The 21,190-nt window shown below is 38.3% G+C and overlaps 1 long non-coding RNA gene across 1 annotated transcript in view; it reads right to left on the bottom strand.

The window, feature by feature from the left end:
- LOC141923878 (uncharacterized) overlaps positions 1-20,376 on the bottom strand; it is a 47,794-nt gene extending 27,418 nt beyond the window's left edge. Inside the window, exon 1 of the long non-coding RNA XR_012623422.1 lies at positions 20,334-20,376. This is a non-coding gene — a long non-coding RNA (uncharacterized LOC141923878). The remainder of the gene's footprint in view (positions 1-20,333) is intronic.
- Between the last annotated feature and the right edge of the window lie 814 nt (positions 20,377-21,190).

Raw genomic sequence — 21,190 nt, 5'->3', positions numbered from 1 at the left:
ATAGTGAGAGGTCAAGAACAAAAATTGTGATGCAGTCCTTTTTCAAATTACTTGTTTTTATAAGTGGCTAAAGTGACAATACTTTTTGCTTCCAATAGTAAAATCCAAATGAGAACAAAAATGCGTTACCTTTAATTATTTAAATTTAATTTCTACTAATTTTATTTGTACAGGAAGAGTTGTATCAGCTTTGCTAGTATATTCAGGCTAAGGTATAGCTTAATTTTGCAGATCTGGAATCTCTCCATCATCACCAGTGAAGTCTAGCATAATTTTAGCATCTAATATGGTTTAATAGTCTGTGGCTAGAGTTTCAGAGAAAATTGTGCTAAATTATTGTTTGTGTTGTGACTCATGCTCTGTTTTAGAGGGGGGTTACTATACCTATTAATAATCTAAACAGGCATTAAATCAGACATTTCTTTACTTTGATCACAGATAAGTCCTCTGAAAAAGATCCTCAACAGTCAAATTCCCATTGCCCAAGGGACAATTTTTCATGAGATTAGGGTCCAACTGTATGCAAAAAATCTGTGTAATCAAGTAAAAAAGCTTTAGTCCTAAGTGTCTGATTGACCTATTGTGTGGTGAATAATGTTATTTGACAACCTGCTGAATTTATGCCAGGTAGCTCATGCTTTCTGCTCATTAGCTATGACATCTTTTTCAAGTGTTGTAAATTACAGAATGCTTTAAAGAAATGGGAATGGCAGAAGGAATTAGTCAAATGTTTATGTATGGAGACTGAACTCATCACCCAAGTCTGACCACTTTCAAAGATTTGGGGCACAGCAGTGATAAATACCAACAGATATCCAGTGCCATTTTTTTTAATGAGAGATATGATTCATGCAATATGGCCACAGAAATGCCTGTGTGCTTGTGAGTGTCTATGTAGGGGAGCTGGAGAAAATAATTAAGCTTTTGACTGATGATGATTTAAAAACAGAATTTTCTTTATTTTTTTCACACAATAAGTCTCTTGAACATCTTAATGATATATCAACTTGAAATTACCACAACATCTCTTCATTGATTACAATTAACACAACTGCAATTTTTAGTTACAACTTAATAGCAAGGTACCTGATTGCTATTTTTTTTCTGTTTTCAACATATAATGATAAGAAGCTTCCAGAAAGGCCTTGAAAGAGTAGTTCAGTGGTATTAGAGGGCAAGGACTCTCTTGAGACCCTACCTGGAGTACTGTGTCCAGCTCTGGGGCCCCCAGTATAAGTAGGACATAGACCTGCTCGAGCAGGTCTAGAGGAGGGCCACAAAGATGATTGGGGGTCTGGAGCACCTCCCTTATGTGGACAGGCTGAGAGAGTTGGGGTTGTTCAGTCTGGCAAAGATAAGGCTCCTGGGAGACCTTATAGCAGCTTTCCAGTACTTAAAGGGGGCCTACAGTAAAGATGGGGGAGGGACTCTTCATCAGGGAATGCAGTTATAGGACAAAGAGTAATGGTTTTAAACTGAAAGAGGGTAGATTTAGATTAGATGAAGAAATTCTTTACTGTAAGGGTAGTGAGACACTGACACACGTTGCCCAGAGAAGTTGTGGATGCCCCCTCCATGGAAATGTTCAAGGCCAGGTTGGACAGGGTTTTGAGCAACCTGATCTAGTGAAAGGTGTCCCTGCCCATGGCAAGGAGGTTGGAACTGAATGATCTTTAAGGTCTCTTCCAATCCAACTCATTCTATGATTCTATGACTACCTAAACCAGATAAAGTCAAATTATATTCATACTATATAATGCAATAGAAATGGTCAGGAAATCAAATTTCAGTCCTCTGAATATCACCCATATACAAATAATTTCATCCAGCTGAAATCACATCAAGACATCCTAAATATATCCATATTCATAGTGTTGAAAATCCATTTTGATTTAGAATTATTTTTTGCTTTTGGTTTTGCTAATGCTTTTAAGTGACTGGTTTCGAAACATGACCTCTGGCTACCCAACATTTTCTGTTTCAAAGCTACCAAACCTTGAAGTACAGCAGTGAAATTCACCAGGCATTGGTGGACAATCTCATTGTAAAGGAAAATGAGAAAATTTTATCCAGTGACACTAGATTTCCTTCTAGTCTCCAAAGTACTAAGCTTACTGACCTGTTCCAGTCCCCTGAGCTCAAGGTACAGTAATTTTGTGCCAAATACGTTGTCTGCTACCATCTGGAAATAAAATCTGAACAGAAAAAACATATCACCACTTGTTCAGGATTTCTGGATATCTCAGAGAAATGACACCTGTGCATGAACAGTCAAGGTGTGCTGGACTCGTGGCCAAGGCACAGACTGACTTAACTACATGCAGACAGTGAGATGGGTGCTTGCAGAACAGATCAGAAGACCAGGCATGACTTCCCTGTCTGAGATTCAGATGCACAGCAGCAGCAGTGTGCCCTGGACACACCGAACACCTCGCTCATGTGTTGCAGGGCACATGCATCCACATTCCCAGCTGAAATTTCCCAGCAAAGAAAAGGGGAAGAGGGGCAAAGGAATCTGGTGAGACAGCTCACTTGGCAGTCAAGAAGACATGATCCAGGTGGACAAGCTTTATGGAGAAACAGCAAGATTTCTGACATATCCCCAGTGCTAGCCCAGTTTAGCCACACTTCTATCTATGCTCTTTCACAAGCTGGTTAAAAGTGAGCTTTTTCCACAGAAAATTTCTGTTCTGGAACTTTTACAGGAAAACCACTTTCTGTCCAGGTGGAAGGGATAATACCTCTCTGATTTCTCCTTATCTGCTCCTTGCTCAGCTGGTGTTACAGTTTGTCCGTTATGTTATGCCTCTTAAAGGATATTTAGTGACAGGCAATAGAATGAACACAGACCTGCTGAATTTAAGTATTCATTCTGATGTACACATGATGATGTACACTGTTTCTTCTCACCGCCTCATCCTATTTCTATTCACCTTTGCAGGACTTGTATCTCACATGTTCAATCTGCAGTGGCTTCCTTCTTCCACAACTCTGCACCAGATGGATGAAGAAGTAGGAGTGGACAGGACATGAAAATGTATTCTCCACCCTCAGCCTACTGTCTTGACAATCAGTCCATGTTATGGGCAAATACCTGACTTGACTTAACTTGTATATGACACATGACTCTGTCCCACTGTTACGCAAGGACTGAGAGTCTTGTGAATGAGGGTTTCCAGACTTCTGAGAATTCTTCAACTTTGGAAAAGTATTTACTCCAAAATTGTTTAATGTTTTGATATATGCTACAATGATTTATAATATTTCATATGAACAGTAGTCTGATAGAAGGTTGAATAAATAACGGGAACTCCATTATGTTTTATCAATCAATCCTGTAATCTGATCAAAATACATATCAAATCAATTAAATAGAATCATCCTTCCATAAGCTTGTATTGATTACTTCTAGTTTTATTACCAGACTTAATTTAATACAATGTTTTATATTTTATTGCTTTCAAATGGCAATTTTGTTTCAAATTTATTCAGACTTTCCAAAGATACATGTATCTTCCATACATGTACAGAAATCACTCTTGCACATGAGCATTTTGTCCATGTGGGAAAAATCACTAGGAAAACCTTTGTTGTTGTTCTCTTAGGTGACACTTAATAACAGAAACACCATGTACTTAAGTGGAGGTAAGGCCCATTTCTAGAATCCCCAGGCTAATTAAATCCAGCACTTTAGTAGATAAATGGAATCAAATGATGAGCTGAACAGATCTGCTTAAGCATGTGCTTAAATGCTATGCTGAATTGGATATTCAGCTTATAGCTTCTTAAAACTTCCCAGAATTAAACCCTATATTTTCTAATTATAAGTACAGGATAAAATATCAGATTATTTTCACAAGTAAGGACAAAGCTGCTTTTAAAGTCAATAGGCCAAATTCTGATTGCAGGTATATCTCAGAGAGCCCATAGTCACTCCTAAGACATCTTATTTTGCACAAGTGGAAATGAGAGCTCAGACTAGTCCAGAGGAAGCTATGTGTACTTACATAGGAGCAGAACTCATGTTTTTTCTTTTAAATTATGAAAAGCAATATCAGAAAGTAAGTATATGAGACCAAGAAAATCAAATTAAGTCTTAATATTTCTAAATTATCAGCTAAACAGGAAGAAGTTACCCCTTAAAATTGAAAGAGAAATATAAATGTTGACATACTTAAATATGCTGTGGGTTTTTTTGGCTTTTCTAAAGATGTTCATTGATTTTCTGTATCTATGGATGCATCTCATGGATAACTCTTAAATAAAAGTATTTCTTCTAGGTCTTCAGCCATTTTAAGTATAGTCTTAAAGTGGTATGTAGAAGCTAGCTGAAGAAGCTAGGTGAAGAACAGCATTGAAATGCTTGAATATTTAAGGTTCAACTAACCATAGAAATGTTGTTAAAGCCAACATATTCAGCCTCTGGTATTGTATGGGATGAAATTAATAAATATCTCAACGTCTCTACATCTACTAACAAAAACAAAGAAATACTTACAAAACATTCATAGCACAAATGTAACTTTGTCTATCCAGTGTAGCTCTTCTCATTTCCATCTGCCCTTACTATAATTCTTCCCTTCTATAAAGAAGAGAATTTTGGGTCTGATTGAAATAAATATTTATTTTTGAAATTCAAAATAAAAAGGGTAGTTAACTTTGAAATATCAATATTAAAGGTTCTAAAGACCACAGCTGAGGGCAAGGAAGGTGATCTTTCCCCTCTGTGTGGCACTGGTGAGGCACACCTCGAGTGCTGGGGCCAGTGCTCGTCTCCCCAGAAATAGACATGGAAATACTGGAGCATGTCCAGAAAAGAGCCACAAAGATGATTAAGGGACTGGAACATCTGAAATAAGAGGAGAGACTGCAAGAGTGGGCCCTGTCCATCCTGGAGAAGAGAAAGTTCAGGGGGATCTTGACAATATTTTAAAATACCTGTAAAGTCACTAAAGGAGGTGGAGTCAGACTTTTCTCACTTGTGACCACCTACAGGAGAAGACACAATGGGCACAAAGTGAAATACAGGAAATTTATATAGGAAAGCAACATTATTTTAAAAATTTCGTACTTTTTATTTTTTACTGTAATAGGTGTCAAGCACAGGGTTTGCCCAGAGAGTTTGTGGAGTCTCTGTCCTCTGAGATATTCAAAACCTGACTGGACATGGCCCTCAGCAACTGGCTCTAGTTGATCCTGCTTTGAACAGGGGATTGGACTAGACCATCCCCAGAAGCCTCTTCCAATCCTAGTTATTCTGTGATCCCGTGAAAAAAACTTTAATTTGTTATTTTAAGCCCAGATCCTCTATCAAGATGCAGCTGTCTAGCTAGGATCAGGACTACAGCATACACATTATGGTTCTGTTACAGCCTTCTGCAACTGAACTAACATGCAGGACTGGTGCCCAACCAGACATGAAAAAGGCATATCAACAGCATTTTCAAACATGAGATGAAGGAAAATTATAAAATGACTAATAATTCCAGTTTCTTTTAATACTTTCTGAGAAAAAATTTTCACTTTATTTTTATCACTTCCTCCATTCCTAAATTTGTCTGTGTTCTAGGAGGAGATATAACTACTTCTTCTTCCCCTTTTTCTTAGACATTTTGTTATTCAGAGGGCAGTGTTGAAAGAGATTTTGTCTCTAAAGCACTGTGGTCTTTCCTTGGAGAGACACTCAGCCCTATTTTGAGTGAAAGTCAAGTGGTTTAACTGCAGCATCACAGACTCAGGAGAGCTTTGTGAAGTCTCAAGAACCATTAGAAATGGCCAGGCTTAACAGTGTGACATATATCTCCTAGGTCTATTGTGGCTTAATTGAAACCATGGGACAAGTCAGACATCTAAGAATGGGATCTGTATAAACCACCAGGTCTCATGTCTGATAGTGGGTGTAAGTACTAGTGCTTTCATGCAAAATCATAGAGGTGTATGGAAATGCCATTTCTGCATTAACCTTGTCTTAGAGTGGGCTACTTAGAACCTTCTTTTAAAGGTGCCTAGCTGGCACCCCTACCTCCCAGAAAAGACAAAGACCCTTTTACCCTTTTGCCTTGAGGACGCAACTCCATAGTGCATTGGTCCTTTTCTCCATTAGCTCAGAGCTTAGCCCACATATCCAAATAATCGAAGGGAGTATGAGGGCACCACTTATATGTAACTGAAATCAATCAGGGCTTGGATGTGGTGTAAAACAGACCGCTGTGACAGAAGTTGCAAATCCTCACATTTTACTTAGGCACCCAAATTTAGCTTTTGTCTTCTTATGAGTCCAGCATTCAATAGGAAAATAACAACATAGAAATAAGTATTACTCCTACCGCTTTATTATAGTAATATGTGACAGCGTTGCATCCGCAGTATTCTTTCCAGATGTATTCATGAGTATGTTTATAAATGTTGGTTTAGGAGTAACTTTTCAAATATTTAAGCAGATGGAGCATCTGCTTCTATCAAGTCTATAAAGAGGGTGGGGTGTTAATAAAGTCTTCATTATTAGCACTAGCAAATGTGAGAAAGATTACTGTTGCTTGTAAAAACAGTAAACACTTTGAGAGGTGCAGTCTGCATACAGATGGTGAAAACTTTCCAAAGGTCTCTGTCTCTCTCATCATTAGACTGTATTAGCACCTAGCAAAACAGGAGCTCTCTATTAAAGAGACAGAAGCGAGGCAGGGTAAAATGCTGGAAGAAAAGCCACATGGCAGTAATCACGGTGAATAACTCTAGCTGTAGAATTTCATTAAATGAAATTAACTTTACAGTCACAATAAAATTGGAAATAGTAAAGGTTATGTTCTTTCTGGAGAGAAAAACCTAGTTATTTCAAGTTTAGAGGGAATGACGTAGACATTTGAAAGTGTCTGCAAATGTACTAGTAAGCCCTGAAGTTCAGCCACAATGAACCATGAAAGATGAGTAGAAATCTACATATAGGTGTAATGTAAGGAGCACTCGTATTAAAATTACATGAGATCTATGAATCTACATGTGAGTGTGCATGTACACAGCTGCAAGTCCCAGGAGGGGAAGCTTCAAGGACATCAGTCTTTATTGCTGGGGAATGTGACATGTATTAGCTTACTATTCCTCTTATATTGTTAGCTTGCTATTCACTTTGCCACTGTTGCCCTCTTCTGCATTAAATGTAATGATTTTGTCTCTTTTGTCTTTTGTCTCCTTGCAGCCCCAACAATGGCAATTTCTTACATGAACTGCTATTTAATCACAGTGCTTTCTCTCCTCACAGAGAACTGTGTTCAGCATATTTTCAGAATTCCTAATAAAAAATTATCACCCTCAAAGACTTACACATCTAAATTGGAACAGCAGTGGTTTCTGGATTCTACCCCCAGCCCTGTTGTGCTGTTCAGAAAAATAGCATGAGATGGTTGTTATCTAAATACATAAGACACAGCATGGTCATTTTGGTGTGCATTTGAATATTCACCAAAACATTATTAATATTAGTATGATATGCATAGCAATAATAATTAGTTTAGAGTGACTTCTCCCCTCAGAACAAAGTCTTCTGTTTATATCTGAAACATGTATACAAGGGAAAGGGAGGTTTTGGTCATGAGGGGAGAAGGATGGAGAGCATTTGCCAGCCAGAGTTCTTATTTATAAATACTCTGATATCTACATCTAAAATAATGTATAAACTAATCATGGTTGTAGCACTGTTTGACTTACATGTAATCTTGGTGGCATTCCTTACAGGGCAATTCCTCAAAGCACAAGACTGGGTCTCTCCAGAAGCTTCACACTAAAGTGTGTGTGTGTGTATATATATATGTATATATATTTTTTTTAATATGCATACATGTGAAGCCTGCCAACAATCACACAATATCTTGCAAGTTGATGATATGCTGCCTGGGAATTACCATTCTGTCATTGACTTTAACTTTGTTCAGCTGCTACTTTAACCCCTAGTATTCCCTGCTTTTGTTTTTTCTCTGCAAGTATGTGAACCACCCTTTTCCTAGGCTAATACAATCAAAATAGAAAGAATAAAATGGTATTTGTTTTTATGCATAGTTACAACTTTTCTGTACAATGCCTTATCATCATAATTAACATTATGGTACTAAACAAGAAACTGCTAATATGTGTTGATGGGAAATATCACTTTCCAGATTTCAGCCACAGCATCCAGAGCTCCAGGTTGTATTTCTTCCCAGGCTAGGTTCCCTGTTGTACTGAGCAGACTTTTTTGTGATTTTGGATGTTGTGGGGTTTTTTTTGTTGTTGGTAAAGTCCAACAGCACATTTTGATTAACAACAAAGAACATAGAAATATATTTAGTTAGGATGAGTATTTCACTGAAATTCACTATGTACTGCCTAAAAGTGTTTATTTAAAGCAGATTTACATACAGTTTAGATTTATTCTTCAGGATCCCAGAATTTAACAGCATATCTCTGGAATCAAAAGAATATCTGTACCTTCTGTGTAGCTTAGAAATGGTTTCAGAAACATCCTTTAGTTTGAGATATTCAACTATTTAACTTGAGTGCATGATAATATCAGCAAATACCAGTTACTCCTGCAACAAGGAAGGTAACACTTTCTTTTCAAAAGTGGCAGTCCTCAGGACTTAACTGGGGGAAAAATATGCTAGTGTCTAAGAAAACATCAAAACGAGTAAAGTTCATGGTAGAAGAGAATTAATTTGGACTTCATCTAAATTTTTACTCCAGAGAATGGTATTTTATTGACTCTGATGTTTCAGAAATTCTTTTAAATCTTTAAAACTTTATAATTTTACCAACATAAATGTATTTTAATCATGTTTTCAATGGCATTTTTTTTTTCTTAATCCAGTCTTCTTCATTGAAAAGCTCATAGAATAATACATAAAAAATGTTCTAAGAAATTTTCCAAACAGTTAAAACTACTCCTGAAATGTAACCATAGGTCTTCAGTTCAGGGAAGAACAACAACACATATCCACAGAACAAATAAGTACTTCAGCTGATATGTCATCCCAGTGACAATAGTCCAGCATTAATATTACTTTCATATCTCCATCATGTGACTCAAAACGAGCAGGATTCAAATGAACATATACAGTTAAATACTTAACAGTCCTCTGTCCCCTATTCCTACCTGACATACTCTCCTTACATTTTTTGCTTTTTTCCATATCCCCTCACAATTTCTTCCCTCCTTCTAAACCGACATAATATCTCTCCCATCTTCTGTTTATCTCCAAATCCCGAACCAGTGGAATTCTTATAAAAATTTTTTTGCATTGTGTTCACTTTTCTTCTGGGCCACTGTTTTCTACTGAATATCAAGATCTCTGCTAATCTTGACAATTTGGATTATAAATTCTTTGGGTCAAAAATTATCTCTTATTCTATGATTATACCTATAACAAGGTAATTTCATATTGATACAGTCTTTCTACACTACCGAAGTAAAATTAATCAGTCAGTGACATTTTCTGATACTATTTTTAAGCCTTGTTATGCCATAGAATAGATGTTGCACTTTTTTCCCCCTTCACTTATGGCTTCAGAATCAGCATTCTATTTATAACCAAAACTGAGACTGGAATTTAGATATTTTTTATCCTGTATGAGGACAGCTTTTTCAATTATTCATCTGATAAGACCATCTTTCTCTTAGCACACTGTTACTATCAACTTTTCACTTTGCCATAAACAGCAAACACAAACTGAGAATAACAATACATTCTAATGTGCTGGGTTTAATTATTATTAATCAAGGGACTGTTGACTGGTCTCCCTCTCCTCTGCTTTACAGAATGAACAACCACAGAAAAGGTAATCTTTTCCCAGGCAATCAGTTTTATTATTCTCAAATACATTAACTAGGAGAAGGACTCAGTGAAACAAGCCGTGACACTGATTATGGAACAGTAAGGCTTTAAAGATTCCTGAGAGCCATGGGCAAATATAAAAATGTGTATGAAACAAAAATGAAGATAAACAAAACGATATTTTAAGGATGAGTGAGGGAAACACTAAAGGGGCACTTCGAAGAGAAAGCTCTTGTGTTCACTCAAGTAAGCCAAAATCTGAAAGTAGGGACAGCGAAACCATAGAGAGAATTACATCACTCCACTCTCCACTACATCAGTAGTTTGCTGATTTTTTTCATTATTTTCATACTGGTATGGTCTCAGGTAGATTTCACACAGGAATCCATGTGTTTCAGAGGAAACTAAGGGGAGTATGTGTGAGGGGAATATATACCATACTCCTAAACCACAATGGAAAAACAGTAGGACTGGAAAGTCTTCAGGCAGTGTACAAGAAACAAGAATAGCTGTAAGGAGATGATGTTTCCTTTGGATTAAGTAAATTCTTAATTCACTGTAAAAGAAAATGAACCTTTTCTGTCTGAAAATGGGTATCTCCCATTACTGTGAATTTGTGGATAAGCAGCATGGTTATAGGGAATCACAGAATCAAAGAATTGTCTAGGTTGGAAAAGACCTTGAAGATCATCTAGTCCAACCATTAACCTCACACTGACCTCCCTAAGCACTATGTCAATGTGACTCTTAAACACCTCCAGGGATGGGGACTCCACCACTGCCCTGGGCAGACCATTCCAACACCTCACAACCCGTTCTGTAAAGAAATACTTCCTAACATCCAGTCTAAACCTTCCCTGGCACAACTTGAGGCCATTCCCTCTTGTCCTATTGCTTATTACTTGGTTAAAGAGACTCATCCCCAGCTCTCTGCAACCTCCTTTCAGGTAGTTGTAGAGGGCAATGAGGTCTCCCCTCAGCCTCCTCTTCTCCAGACTAAACAACCCCAGTTCCCTCAGCCGCTCCTCGTACGACATGTGCTCCAGACCCTTCACCAGCTTCGTTGCCCTTCTCTGGACACGCTCAAGTAATTCAATGTCCTTTTTGTAGTGAGGGGCCCAAAACTGAACACAGTAATCGAGGTGCAGCCTCATCAGTGCCGAGTACAAGGGTAAGATCACTTCCCTGTCCCTGCTGGCCACACTATTTCTGATGTAAGCCAGGATGCCATTGGCCTTCTTGGCCACCTGGGCACACTGCTGGCTCATGTTCAGCCGGCTGTCAATCAACACCTCAGGTCCTTCTCTAACTGGCAGCTCTCCAGCCACTCCTCCCCAAGCTTGTAGTGCTGCTGGGGGTTGTTGTGGCCAAAGTGCAGAACCCAGCATTTGGCTTTAATGAAACTCATACAGTTGGCCGGAGCCCATTGATGAAGCCTGTCCAGATCTCTCTGCGGAGCCTCCCTACCCTCGAGCAGATCAACACTCCCACCCAACTTGGTGTCGTCTACAAACTTACTGAGGGTGCACTCGATCCCCTCATCTAGATCATCAATAAAGATGTTAAACAGGAGTGGCCCCAAAACCGAGCCCTGGGGGACACCAACCGGATTTAACTCCATTCACCACAACTCTTTGGGCCCGGCCATCCAGCCAGTTTTTTACCCAGCAAAGCATGTGCCCATCCAAGACACGAGCAGCCAGTTTCACCAGGAGAATGCTGTGGGAAACGGTGTCAAAGGCCTTACTAAAGTCAAGGTAGACAACGTCCACAGTCTTTCCCTCATCCAATAGGCGGGTCGCCCTGTCATAGAAGGAGATCAGGTTTGTCAAGAAGGACCTGCCTTTCATAAACCCATGCTGACTGGGCCTGATCATCTGGTTGTCCCGCATGTGTTGTGTGATGGTACTCAGGATGAGCTGCTCCATCAGCTTCCCAGGCACTGAAGTCAAGCTGACCGGTCTGTAATTTCCCAGATCATCCTTCCGACCCTTCTTATATATGAGCGTCACATTGGCCAATTTCCAATCTGTCGGGACCTCCCCGGTCAGCCAGGACTACTGGTAAATGATGGAAAACGGCTTGGTGAGCACCCCAGCCAGCTCCTTCAGCACCCTCGGGTGTATCTCATCCAGTTCCATAGACTTGTGTATGTCTATGTGATGCAATAGGTCACTGACTATCTCCTCCTGGAATGCGGGGGGGTTCGTTCTCCAAGTCTCTGTCTTCTGGCTGAGGAGGCTGGATTCCCTCAATACAACTAGTCTTGCTATTGAAGACTGAGGCAAAGAAGGCATTAAGCACCTCAACCTTTTCCTCATCACTTGTTGCCATATTTCCTCCCGCGTCTAGCAGGGGATGGAGGCTCTCTCTGGTCTTTCTTTTGCTCTTGACATACTTATAGAAATATTTCTTGTTATCCTTGATTGCTGAAGCCAGATTAATTTCTAGCTGGGCTTTGGACCTCCTGAGTTCTGCCCTGCAGAGCGTCACAGTATCTTTGTAATCATGTCACTGCACTTCTTCTTTCTGAGGGTGCAATTCTCAGTGGTTGTAATAAACCCTGGATCTGACGCTTCAGCTTACTGAGCTTCCACTTGCCCAGGATTGGGGAACTCCCTTCAGGAGTTCTACTGCAAAGGTTTTGAGCTTTTAATTGACCCAGCCTGGCATCACAATAGGCTAACAGAAAGCAAGACTTATAAAAGAAGTTTCTGAATTATCGTCATTGCTCCTTTTAAGAGCACGACATGTCCATAAGTCTTTGAAAGAATGCATCCTTGACTTCTACCCTGAGGTAAATCTCACCTCTTTTAACAGTCTAAGGTAGAGGCTGATTTTTCTGACAATGAAAGCTTCTGCTCCATCCCTCTCTTTCAGGGTTTTCTCTCATAACCCACTAGATAGCTCACAGAGAGTATCTTCTCTCTGACATGCACAAACCCACACCTTATTTGAAAGCGTCCAGTCTCTTTAGCTGGGTTTATGTAGAGCCAGTGAAATAACTATTGCACAGGGACTGGTTTTTGAGGGACATTCAGAAACAAGAGCCACTCTCAGCTCTCTCATTAAAAGTTTTCCTACACTCTTTCTTCTGAAAGATATACTGAGAAAAAACTGATCTTGTCACAGCCAAGATACTTCTACAATACAGTGTATCAACAGAGAAATAGCAGACAAAATGGAGAATAAAGCAAAAACAAAACTTAGTTTTACATAGATGTTCGACAAATCTTGCTTGAAACTTGGATATTTATATTCTCTCTTCTACCACAGACAATCCACTCAGTATCGTTTAAAGGCACATATTGCCTAGTCTCAGCTGCTGTGAGTTATTTTTTTTCTAATGCCTCTCAGAGCATTATACTAGACAGTAAATTACACCAGGCAATAATTACCGTGTTAAGGGAGCTTTCAACCATCTATGTGTTCCCTATAAAGTAAAGGGAGATGCAGGAGAGACCTGCATCTATCTTTAATGTACTGTAAAAGAAATGATATAGATTCAAGGACAGCATTTGACAACTGGAGAAGTCAGTATTACTAGTAACATAGGAAAAAAGTATTTTTTGCCTCTTGCTTTAAAGCAGATTTTTGCTGTGCTTGTAAAAAAAAAGCTGTCATTAAATTCGAAGCAGTTATATGCTGTTTCTTTTACAGGATGCACCTGGGAGCCCCCAAGCTGTCCCTCTGATTGGAATGGGACTATGAAAATGAGAGTAGAGACTTTGTTTAGTGTATTGAACATGCAGGTAGGGATACTTAGGAACTCAGATGAGGAAAATGTTGTTTAAGTAACTGCTGGCTAAGGAGTGGTTAGACCTCTTAAGAGTTATGTGCAAGGAAAGGTGTATAGAATAGAGCTGTTAAAAGTCTTTTTCATATTGTGAAGACCTAAGATTTTTGAAAAATATTTGTTCAGTTTGTTGAGCAATTATTTTTCTAGATATTGAGTGGTGTGTGATGATCAGGATTTGTCAGGGCAGAAAAAGCTCAGAAATTACACCTGTATGGTTGTGGTGCTCATAGTCTCTCTGGGAGTGCTCCTTTTTAACAAAAGCATGAATTTCCAAGAAGGCCGATGGTATCCTGGCTTACATCAGAAATAGTGTGGCCAGCAGGGACAGGGAAGTGATCTTACCCTTGTACTCGGCACTGGTGAGACCGCACCTCGATTACTGTGTTCAGTTTTGGGCCCCTCACTACAAAAAGGACATTGAATTACTTGAGCGTGTCCAGAGAAGGGCAACGAAGCTGGTGAAGGGTCTGGAGCACATGTCGTACGAGGAGCGGCTGAGGGAACTGGGGTTGTTTAGTCTGGAGAAGAGGAGGCTGAGGGGAGACCTCATTGCCCTCTACAACTACCTGAAAGGAGGTTGCAGAGAGCTGGGGATGAGTCTCTTTAACCAAGTAATAAGCAATAAGACAAGAGGGAATGACCTCAAGTTGTGCCAGGGAAGGTTTAGACTGGATATTAGGAAGCATTTCTTTACAGAAGGGATTGTTAGGCTTTGGAATGGGCTGCCCAGGGTGGAGTCCCCATCCCTGGAGGTGTTTAAGAGTAGGGTCGACTTAGCGCTGAGGGGTACGGTATAGTTGGGAACTGTTAATGTTGGGTTGATGGTTGGACTGGTTGATCTTCAAGGTCTTTTCCAACCTAGACAATTCTGTGATTCTGTGATTCTGTAATAGTACTAGAATGGGGGGGGAAAGTCTACAGAGAGAGCTTCTTTGTATAAAAGAGTTAAAACAATGCAGAATACCTTCTCGAAATCTTATAGGGGATATCAAATATCTAGATGTAGCTTATTTACAATTGTGGTAAACCCATTGACCTAGTTGAGGTTACACCTAAGACAGAACTGCTGTAAAAAATCTGTCCTGACATTTCCTCCATTTCCAAAGAGAAATAAAAATCTTGATACTGTATCTTGAAACACGGAAGTAAATCTATTTTGGATCACTTAAGCAGTATTTCACTTTCCAGATGCCTTTCTTAATTTTTTTTAAAATGTTATTCATGTTTTAAAAATCTAGGGTTTTAAATATGTGATTTTCTTGATAGTAACACCAAAAAACTTTTGCAGAGAGATTAATTCTAATAGCTGACCTTTTCCCATAATATTTTGGTCCAAATTGGTCAGTGGGTATTTTGTTCTAATTTTTATGTTTGCTTATTTTACAAAAAGAGCCTTTGTCAAAACATTCCCAGCAAGCTTTCCAACTGACGGACCCAATTACAGTTAGTTGCAGCCTTATGCAACTTAAGCTGATATTACTCCTCTTCTCTGGAATAGAGGTAACAGGAGCTTCAACCTTGTTCTCACTTGGATTATTGCCTTGAACTAGATACAAAGTTCACACTAAGTTTTGCATCTGCTAGGAAAAGCTCATTTTATTTTTGCTGTGTGTTACCTGCATTAAGTATACACTCTCACTTTCTCAAGAGAAAGTGTTGTGTAAATGACTTCATGTGTTATCTTAATAACTAATGTGATTGCCGGGATCTGATATATCTTGCAAAAGTGAATCTTCTCTAATGGCATGTGCACATTTCCCCAAGGCTGGCTTGCAAATTGATTTTAGTAAACTAACAATTTTCATTTTAGTTTCAAAGATTAAGAACTTGCTGCCAATAAGAGAGATGTGAGTTTGTTGCATGCTATCCATGTCATTCCCTCAGTTTGTGCTGTCACGTTATTTCTCCAGTTTCTGCTAATCGCTATCATTGCTCTTCCATTCCTCCTGTAGTCCTGTGGCCCTAATCAATATATTTGTGTCGTATTCTGCTGTCTGGTCTTGTGCCTTGTATGCTGCTCTGTTTTTATAACTAATGCTTAATCAATTTATCTTCTATACTTTACTTATAATCAATGTGACAGGCTGACTTGACACACTGATTCATTTATAAACTAACAATCTTCTCATTGGAATTGCATAGCAAAACAACTCGAAAGCAATTTGCACAGCTGTAATATGTAAAATGAGTATGACCTCTGTGGATATATTAGTAAATAATTATTATATTAAATTATTTTTTATATTGGATGTATTTTTTTGTTAAGGCTGAAGGTCTGCAGCAATCTCCGTTTTAATCAGTTTATGTGCAGGATAAGCAAGAAGGATTCCTTTGTTGCTGGAGGAAGTAGATAAAATTTATTGTTATATGTTAATTACAGAGGGCTTTCTTAGTTATCAGCAATTGCTTTCCCTAATAAAGAAAGTTCCATGTAGCGTGACTCTTTGCCTATGTGTTCTCTGTTGTACTGGAGTACCGAATATTTTCATCTGAAGACTGAAATTAGCCAGCAGGAATAGTATTTGAGGCTATTTATCAGGTGAAAGTACTATGAAATATTGCAGCAAGTGTTTTCCTAAAGCTAAATCTGGAACTCAGTTTGCACTTACATATGCTTATATTAATAAACTTACACATGTGTTTGGACATATGTGTATGTGCTAGAAATACAGCAAAATAAAGAGGAGGAAAAGATCTAAGCATTATGCTGAGGATGTAATTAACCTGGCAAAAAAAGGTGATAGCTGCTAGTGTTCAAAGATAGACTTTCTTTATTATCTCACATTCAAGAATTTAATTCAGAGACTGAATTTTACCTTTGTGTCCCACTATAATCCTCTTGAAACATTATTATTTATTGTTATACCAAAGTTTCCTTTCATTTCCAAAAACATCTAGAAATGTTATTCCTCTGTTATTTTGTAAGCCATGTATTTAGGTCCTTGTTTTTTGTTTATTTGTAGAATTCCTAAATTCCATATCACTTTGATTACAGCTTTTCAATCCAGTCTGAAGCACTTCTGTATGTGACCTCTACCACTGCTACAGCACTTTCTGCTGTATTATACTGTCCGGTTGTTGGCAACTGTCTAGCAGCCCTGTCAAAGGACCTTGATTATTTCTCTCTGTATGCATATAGCTAGTCTACACTTTTCCAGAAAAAGATATTTCTTTTCATAATGCTAAGTTCTTCAGAGTCTCACCAGACTTTTCTCCTTCTCACAACTTTTTATAAAACAGTAATTTTTTGTGTTTTTTCCCCCTCACTAATAATGGTGTAAAAGAATAGTCATAATGCTGTATCTATTAGCCTGCTATACTGCTGTTTATCTATTTCTGTGTCAAAGATAATGTGAGCTTTTAAAACTCCATTCAGTGAGGATTTTTAAACCAAAAATATTCTTTCCCATTCCTTTATAGGATGTCATCATATATTTTCTAAAATGAACAATCCAAGGAAATAGCAGAACATTTTACCTCTCTAGAAATGCTGCCAGAAAGGGAAGAAAATTCACCAGTTTTGCCTTAGTGAACAAAGCCAGAGAAGGGGTGGCAAGGAGGGTGGGCAGCTCTCTCCTCTGCCTGCACAGGTAAACTGCCCACAGCCTGGAGCCTGGGGACAAAACCTGCAGTTGCTCTTCTCTGGACTAGGAATTCATGTGGATGTTTCAGTGCAGTCGTTACTTTCAGCTAGCCATTTGTTGGATATCAGCATGTCGAACCAAAGAGCTCACTGCTGAAATGTAGTGGGGAACCCTTTATCTTTCTCTTTTGGATAAACTGAATTATGCAGACTAACAAACTGAATGGTTCCATCCCTTTCCTTGTCGCAGACTGTGCCATCTGTAAGATTTACAGAACATTTTGAAAATTATTCTTAAATACCTGGCTCTGGATCAATTTTTTTTTTTTTTTTTTTTTTTTTTTTTTTTTAATGTATGTGGCTTGACAGGATTTAATCCTTTTCATGTTTTAAAAGGCTGGAGGTAATAAATTTGCTGGACTTATGACTAGCTAATATGATATGCTGATTACTAATTACCAAGTAGCTAGGATACTGTCTCTTTTGAAAAGAAAGGACACATTACACGAGAGAAGTCTTTATGTGTTGACCACTTATGGGTCCTTCATAATTCTTTTAATGATCTTGAATCTTTCAGTATCTCTTTTGTTTGCTGCACGCTACCTGTTCACAAGGTGAAACAGGGCTTCATTCAGCTGGTACAGAATGTCCTTTTTCCTCATGGAAAAAAGACCTCTTTATGTCTGAGTACAGGCATTTCTGAAGGTGTTAATGAACCTATGGCAAGGTTGAAGCAACAACAGTAGATGTCAGGTTGCAACTGTTCTTTTCTCTCATTTTTTGAGAGGTGCGTCCTGCTTAGTTAAAAATAATTGTTTTTGTTATTTAACTAACACTCAGTTCAGTGACTTTATTCCTCTGTGTGTAGCATTTTCCCCCTTCCCTCCCCCAGGTTGAATTTCCTTCAGATGACATTTCTTTAGGATAAATAAGTCACTGTGAGAGGTGAGAGCCTGATTTATTTTACTAAGATAACTTTGCTTCTTTCTCACCCTGCATTTATTTTTCCATTTCTGGGTTCAAGTACCGAAACAATGTTAATTTTCCAGATAACAGGTATCCCCCTCAAACTCATACCATTAAAAAAAGTCCCCATCACCCCAGTGCAAGCACCATGCAAGCACCATGGAGGTATAGATTCTGGAAAAGACAGACATGTTTTTCAGTGAAAGACAAATAAGTGACAGGACACTGAATCAGCTTGCCCAGCAATTTAACAGAAGTTCAGTTCCTGGTGCAAACTACAGCTGAGAAATGGCATTAGTATTTTATGACTCCTGCATAAGTGAAAGGTACATCACATTGCTGCCAGAGTAGTGGATGAACAAACCTCACATACTGTGATCTTTACTCTTCTACTTTTGGAAATAGTATTTTGTCTCCAATAACAAAAAATCTAGTCATCATCACTAAATTTCGTAGTCTAGTTGAAGATGTCCCTGCTCATTGCAGGGGAAGGGATTGGACTGGATGACCTTTAAAGGTCCCTTCCAACCCAAACTATTCTATGATTCTATGAAATGTCAGGCATTTTGACATTTCTTAAAATGGTGACTTTTAAGAGATGGCCCAAACAATTAATAGTTTGTGGTAACAAATGTCTGTTAGTGCCCAGCAGAACGATATTTTTATAAAATTAAGATAAAAAACATCAGAGGGATCTGTATTGTGTCCAGCAGCTGAAACAAACAACAAACAAAAAAACAAATAACCCACCACACCCTGTGTTTTTCCTTCATCCAAACAATGTGTAACTCATTACTCCTTCCACAATTTGATTCAAGGAATCCTTCTTGCTACCCCTGTACCACTGCGAGACCACTGCCATGACCTGGTCTGGGAGAAGAGAGGTTGGAGGGAAGTAACTGTGCAACACCCTCAATACAGGAATGGTGGAAAGACTGTACTAATACCCCGGACCCTCCTTAAAGTAGTTGTATGTTGAGGGAGGGTGCAGGGTAACAAAACAGCAGATCACTGGACAAAGTATTTAGAGCATTGAGAGTGGCTTCTAAGCTGTTGTCACTTATTTCAGGGACTTGAGACATCAGACAGGAAAAACAACATGGAAGAAAAGGATGTGTTAAGTCATCCCTTCATCAAATTGTTTTCTGCTCTATAGTGAACATTCCATAGAAAATATAAAAATCCCGTAGAGGAACAATTAAATGGGGTTTTGCTACCTTGTCACCTTTAGAAATCTTCAGACAACAAGAAGTCTAGTATTTGAGGCATGCAGCTAAATACAAGAAACTTTTTCTTGAACAGGTTTAAGATCATTTTCTTCCTTAAGTGTAAAGGGTATTAGTTTTCCAAATTCCTCATTAAATTGTTTTATTTTATAGTTTTTATTCCTGTTCTAAAAAGCTGATTATTTTTAAAATATATACTCAAGATGTTTTACAAGTAGATAGTTTTCTACTCTATGATTAACCTACTACTTCTGAATAACTCAATTATACATGTTTCTTTCATTCTATAGTGTTTATACCTCAAAGACTTTCTTGGGGAAGATGACAGGGAAACCAAATTAATAATTTCTTTAGGTGCTGTTATGTTCATTTTACAGATGGGAATGTTGAAAAGTTAGAAAGAGGTGTGGTCAAGATCTAAGAAGTATAAAGAGATCACAGCCTACCTTATTTTCCACCAAGTGTCTTTTCCACAGCATGAAACACCAGACTTTATTACCATTGGCAGAAATTATAGGTTAATTGAATAAATGAGGAAGAAGAAGATTATTGATCAGCAGGGGAAAAGTCAACCTTTTTCAGTCATCTTGGCATTCTGGGAAGGGAGTGCAAAGCAGAAACAGTGAATGACTGCGTAGAAGACATGCAGCCAACTCTCTCTCTCTCCTAAGTGAGGTTTGCAAAGAAAAAGCACGATTTGAAGTATTATGGGTAATGCTATTCAAATTGCCTTATTGACAAGAGAACCTTTGACCTTCAGGAATTATTAATACTTTTTTTTTGCATGACATCTACAAAACCAGATGCTAAGATCAGTATTAAAACCAAATCAGTATAAGAATCATGTGAGCATATCAAGCACTATCCTGTTTATAGATAGCAGTTAACTAGAACATGGTATCCGATCCAAGGAGTCTGCAGTGAAAATGATTAATCATACTAATAAAACACATTTTTACCTTATTAAGCATCTTCTGATTGTTTTCAAAGAGCATCTTGGAGTTTCCTCAGTTACTCTAATTACTGTCCTGTTCCAGCTTCTTCAGAAATCCAGTTCATAAAGACACATAAACAGTCAAGGACTTTAGAAATTATTTCCAGTGTAAACAGTCTTTCTCTATGTAATGTTTAGTAAATACTGTATTAAAGCAATGCTATATATAGAAGAACGGACCTCTTTAAAGAAGTAGTGGACTTGAGTTTTCACAGATGTAGATGAGATTGTTCTGACCTTATAACATGTATTGTTGTAGAATGTAAAATCCTTGGCATTTTAAAATAGTCATATACACAGCATAATATATCATTGTACAATGTAGACAGTGCAGCTGTTGTTAATGTGTTACAAAACTGTCCAGTCTCTGATGAATACTGAACTATTCTCCACCAGTCAGACTGCATGTTTACAATACTCAATACATCTGGCTGACTTTAATTGCATTAGCTTTGCTGCACCAGAGGTGGCATAACTTTCATGCGAGCTAATTAGATTTGCTCAATTTAAACAGACACATTAATGCAGCTCAGCAAGGCTCAATTAAATCTCTTTTCAATGCAAAGGCACAATGTGAAGCATTATGGGTAATGCTATGCAAATTGCCATATTGGCAGAGAAGTTGAGTGAGTTGTTTGCAATGCCTGTTGGCACAAAGTAAGTTTCTCCAGTTAGATTATGAAGTCTAAAACAGCAAGACATGTGTTCTACATCCCCTTTCTTGGGGCTCTTCAAAATGGTGCATCTGCCTTCCCAAGCAAAGGAAGTGATTTGTGAGTTTTTTTAGAAAACTGATGTCTTAAGATTTCATCCTAACCTTTG

This window comes from Strix aluco, chromosome 5 (genome assembly GCF_031877795.1).
Source record: "Strix aluco isolate bStrAlu1 chromosome 5, bStrAlu1.hap1, whole genome shotgun sequence".
NCBI lineage: Eukaryota > Metazoa > Chordata > Aves > Strigiformes > Strigidae > Strix > Strix aluco.
Note: the sequence above shows the minus strand (reverse complement) of the source record. Positions and strands in the feature narration are given on the sequence as shown.